The sequence below is a fragment of the Dendrobates tinctorius genome, unplaced genomic scaffold, assembly GCF_039654945.1.
Source record: "Dendrobates tinctorius isolate UK_male_01 unplaced genomic scaffold, ASM3965494v1 ptg000476l, whole genome shotgun sequence".
Taxonomy (NCBI): domain Eukaryota; kingdom Metazoa; phylum Chordata; class Amphibia; order Anura; family Dendrobatidae; genus Dendrobates; species Dendrobates tinctorius.
Genome location: NW_027362138.1, coordinates 562,963 through 568,962, shown reverse-complemented (window position 1 = coordinate 568,962; position 6,000 = coordinate 562,963).

Genomic DNA, 6,000 nt, shown 5'->3' with positions numbered 1-6,000 from the left:
TGCAACCAACAAGAGAAAGAAGTGTGTATAATGGACGCAATCAACCCCATGATCATAACAACAATATAACACAAAAATATATAAACAAATGAATAAATTTTATTAACACAAAAAATTCCACACAAAGAGTGACATTGATAGGAATAAAAACAATTAAAAAAGGCCAGGAAAAATGTGGCCATAACACTCCAAGAAAGGTTCTAAAATAAGAACCTAATGCTCCACTCCTCCACAATGCTAAGGCAAAGGGTTTGTATAGGAATAAATATACAGTACTCTATACAGCAAAGATGCAAAAATAATTCACAAGACAAAAATTCAATAGATAAAGATGTCAAATATAATAAAGATTTGTATCATGACAAGGCATTATGTGCAAAATCAGCAAGTAATGTGCAGGTTGCTGCAAGTTGAAAAAAAAAATCCAGTTTACATGAAATTGTCCTTTAAGTGACTTGTACCAGATTAGATAACAGCTTTCTTCCAAAAAAACCCCGCGCCGCGCCGCACCTGACCACAGGATATGTGTGGTTTTGTAACTTAGCGCCATAGAAGTGAATAGAGCTGAGCTGTAATACCGGACACAGCCGACAGACAGGTGTGGCGCTGTTTTTAGTAGAAAGGAGACAATATATTTAAAATCTTGTACAACCCTCTTGGGTTCCTTCCCTTATACCAAAACTTTACACAAGAGATATCAATTTAAAATACTTACATATCAAGGAAATAACTTCTTCAGAGAGGAAGGGGATAGGAGCTCTAGTGCCACCCATTGGAGGTAGAAATCCTAAAAGTCAAGATCGACCCTTTATGGGGCCTCGTCTCATCACTTAGGATAGTAAACAAAACCAGAAACTTTATTTGCAGACAAGTGTTTGAGGCTTTTTGCTTCTCATCAGTGAAAAGATACATCCAATAGTTGGCACTAGAGCTCGTGTCCTCTTCCTGGACAAACTACATGCATATTTAAATTCCTAGGGAAGCACTTTATGGCCTATAAGTCTCCCTACACCAACTTGGCACTCTCTTCAAGGAGAAACTTTACCCCTTACCATCTAAATATTACATAACTGTGATTAAAATGGTAATAGATAAAGATTTATGGCAGTTACTATATATTCTTAATTAAACCTAATCTATACATTGCTCTGTATTGTACCCACGTATGGATAGTGGATACAAAGACAGAAGGCTGGTTGCATAAATTACACATTTTGCTCATCAGCTAAATCAAAGTTCAAATATTATTAGAGAATGAGGGAAATGAGGAGGGGAAGTCACAGACACAAGGGATAGGATAGCACATAAATCAGGAGATAATAAAAGCATACTCACACTCCACTAACTGTAACCCTCAGAGGAGAGTTCCGCTCGGCAGTTCCTTTTATATCACTGGCACAACATTCCGTGACCTCATAATCGACAATCACAGACAATGCCCAATACATGGAATGGACTTCTAGCCTTTTATGGACACAACTGGATTTAGACCATTTTGCTTTATTTATGTTTTTATCATTGCATTGCATTCTTTTTCTATAATTTAATTATTAATTTAAAATAATTAATTTAATTTAATTTTGTGACTTTTTTTCTTATTTGGCATTAAGGAAGGAGTGAAATTATCCTCAGAAACACATTTAGCGAATACTATATCCATCTAAATTTATCCAGCCGTTAAACTACAAGTTACAACATCTCCGAGTGTTCCATTATCTAATTGTAAGCATTCTGTGGGCACTGTGGAGCCTTGAGCTGCAGCATGTTCAGGTGCATCACATAAAATGTTTATAAAAATAGGTAAAAAATAAAATATAAAAATTCTAAATCACCACTTTTCCTCCAATAATAAATAAAAAATTAAAACAAAAAAATTAATAAATATATTTGGTATGGTAAACAGATTAAAGGTGAACTTCCAGCTCAAGGAACATCAGTGTCAGATCGCACCATCTGTCGTTGTATGAGCCAAAGTGGACTTCATGGGAGACGACCAAGGAGGACACCATTGTTGAAAAAAACCCATAAAAAAAGGCCAGACTGGAATTTGCCAAACTACATGTTAAAACAGATATAGACCACAATGCACAGGATATTGCAGTAAGGAACACCTGTTCCCATGCAGGACTGAGATATAAAAAGTTCAGTGCAAGGAAAACTAAAGACCCAACTCAGAAAAGATTGCACATAATAGATCCAAGGTACTATACAAGATTATAATTTTATTGAAAATATTTAAAAACATATAACCATATTGTGAATAGGAATTACTAAGATGGTGAAAAAAATACCAAAATATGGCAGGAAAGAGATAAATATAAGCTATATAGCAAAACTGCTTCAAACATCCCAATATTACATATATTATCGTGATCTGTGTCACACCGCCAAAGACCAATTGAATCAAGTAATAGGACAAATAATATTCAATTACCTCAGACCTGCCGGTGCCACAACCCCTACGCGCATTTTGACTGAATGTGCCATCTTCATTGTAGACGACCAAGGATGACACCATTGTTGGAAAAAAAAAATCATAAAAAAGGCAGACTTGAATTTGCCAAACTACGTGTTGACAAGCCGCAAAGCTTCTGGGAGAATGTCCTATGGACAGATGAGATAAAAATTGAACTTTTTGGCAAGGCACATCAGCTCTATATTTACAGATGGAAAAATGGAGCATGTCAAGAAAAAACACTGTCCCTACTGTGAAACATGGAGGAGGCTGTTATGCTCTGGGGCTGCTTTGCTGCATCTGGCACAGGGTGTCTAGAATCTGTGCAGAGTACAATAAAATCTCAAGACTATCAAGGGATTCTAGAGAGAAATGTGCTGCCAAGTGTCAGAAAGCTTGGCCTCAGTCGCAGGTCATGGGTCTTGCAACAGGATAATGACCCAAAACCCACAGCTAAAAACACCCAAGAATTGCTAAGAGGAAAATATTGGACTATTCTGAAGTGGCCTTCTATGAGCCCTGACCTAAATCCTATTGAGCATCTTTGGAAAGAGCTGAAACATGGCGTCTGGACAAGGCAACCTTCAAACACGAGACAAATGGAGCAGTTTGCTCTTGAGGAGTGGGCCAAAATACCTGACGAGAGGTGCAGAAGTCTCATTGACAGTTACAGGAATCGTTTGATTGCAATAAAGTACACTGCTCAAAAAAATAAAGGGAACACTTAAACAGCAGAATATAACTCCAAGTAAATCAAACTTCTGTGAAATCAAACTATCCACTTAGGAAGCAACACTGATTGACAATCAATTTCACATGCTGTTGTGCAAATGGAATAGACAACAGATGGAAATTATTGGCTCGGGTAGTGCAGCTCATCCAGGATGGCACATCAATGCGAGCTGTGACAAGGTTTGCTGTGCGGCCCTCCAAAGAAATGCCACCCCACACCATTACTGACCCACTGCCAAAAACCGGTCATGCTGAAGGATGTTGCAGGCAGCAGATCACTCTCCACGGCATTTCCAGACTCTGTCACATGTCCTCAGTGTGAACCTGCTTTCATATGTGAAGAGCACAGGGCGCCAGTGGCGAATTTGCCAATCCTGGTGTTCTGTGGTAAATGCCAAGCGTCCTGCACGGTGTTGGGCTGTGAGCACAACCCTCATCTGTAGACGTCGGTCCCTCAGACCATCCTCATGCAGTCGGTTTCTAACCATTTGTGCAGACACATGCACATTTGTGGCCTGCTGGAGGTCATTTTGCAGGGCTCTGGCAGTGCTCCTCCTTTCACAAAGGTGGAGGTAGCGGTCCTGCTGCTGGGTTGTTGCCTCCTACTGCCCCCTCCACGTCTCCTGGTGTACTGACCTGTCTCCTGGTAGCGCCTCCAGCCTCTTGACACTACACTGACAGACACAGCAAACCTTCTTGCCACAGCTCGCATTGATGTGCCATCCTGGATGAGCTGCACTACCTGAGCCACTCGTGTGGGCTGTAGAGTCTGTCTCATGCTACCACAAGTGTGAAAGCACAGTCAACATTCAAAAATGACCAAAACATCAGCCAGAAAGCATTGGTACTGAGATGTGGTCTGTGGTCCCACCTGCAGAACCACTCCTTTATTGAGGTGTCTTGGTAATTGCCAATAATTTCCATTTGTTGTCTATTCCATTTGCACAACAGCATGTGAAATTGATTGTCAATCAGTGTTGCTTCCTAAGTGGACAGTTTGATTTCACAGAAGTTTGATTTACTTGGAGTTAGATTCTGTTGTTTAAGCGTTTATTTTTTGAGCAGTATGTTAAGTTAAGGGTACCATCTTCTGTCCAGGCCTATTTCATGAGTTTTATTTTTTAAACAATTCTGTGGAAGCTTGGATAAAAAGAAAAATCTGACTTTCATTTGTTCATTTTCATAGATTTTTTATTTATTATTACTTTTGTAAGATTCATGTTATTTCTGTCACCATTGTGGGTTTTTCTGTCTTTAAACGAGGGGTACCAACAATTTTGACCACTTGTCTTTATTTATGGGTACAATATACAGGCGCTTCTCACATAATTAGAATATCATCAAAAAGTGAATTTATTTCAGTTCTTCAATACAGAAAGTGACTCTCCTATATTCTATAGCGTCATTACACACAGAGTGATCTATTTCACGTGTTTATTTCTGGTAATGTTGATGATTATGGATTACAGCCAATGACAACCCAAAAGTCATTATCTCAGTAAATTAGAATACTTTATAACACCAGATTGAAAAATGATTTTAACTCCTTAATGACCAGTTATTTTTGGTTTTGCATTTTCATTTTTTTCTCCCCTTGGTCCCAAAGCCATAACTTTTTTATTTTTTGGTCAATATGGTTATGTGAGGGCTTGTTTGTTTTTTTTGCAGGACGAGTTGTATTTTTGATCAACACTATTAGTTTAAAAATATCGTGAACTGGAAAACGGTAAAAAAAAAATCCAAGTGCGGAAAAATGGCAATTAAGTGCAATGCCACAGTTGTTTTTTGTTTTGCTTTTTTAATATGTTCACTAAATGCTGAAATAGCACAAAAAGAGGACTTAAAAATCCTCCAATAATACAAGAAAACAGCAAAAAAGCAGAGAGGTTTACCCGTCCAGGCCTCCAGACAAATGCACTATCAGGATGCAGTGGACCCATATAATTAAGATGGCAAAACAGGTGCAAGAATACCGATGAGACAACCGCCCACAGCCTACCAATACATGGAGGGGGCGGTTGCTTGGTATATAAATGCACAATAAAAACTTGTATGCGGCGCTGTTCACACTATGGCAATGCACGGAATTCAGGTTAACAGCCTAGTAGTGACACCCTTCTATTAGATCAGGCGGGCTGCTTCATGTGTTTTTTTTGCACTTTTTATTCAGGGTGCAGTTGGGCCCATTTGGTCTTGTAAACTGCGGTGTCTGTTCACATGGCATGCATTTTGATAGGCGGGCTGCCCAGCGCTGAGCTAATAGAAGGGTGTCACTACTAGGCTGTTAACCTGGATGCCGTGCATTGCCATAGTGTGCACAGCGCCACATACAAGTTTTTATTGTGCATCAATATACCAAGCAACCTCCCCCTCCATGTATTGGTGGGCTGTGGGCGGTGGTTTCATCGGTATTCTTGCACCTGTGTTGCCGTCTTAATTATATGGGTCCACTGCATTTGTCTGGAGGCCTGGATGGGTAAACCTCTCTGATTTTTTGCTGTTTTCTTCTCTTATGTTCACTAAATGCTAAACCTGACCTGCCATTATGATTCTCCAGGTCATAATGAGTATATAGACACCAAACATGTTTAGGTTCTTTGTTATCTAAGTGGTGAAAAAAAATTCCAAACTTTGTTAACCCCTTACTGACTGCTGACAGGATAGTACATCAGCGGTCAGTATTCCTCGCTTTGAAGTGGGCCCGCCTCAAAGCAGCGACATGTCAGCTGTTTTAAACAGCTGACATATGCCCGGAATAGGCACTAGCGGAATCGCGACCCGCCCGTGCCTATTAACTAGTTAAATCCTGCTGT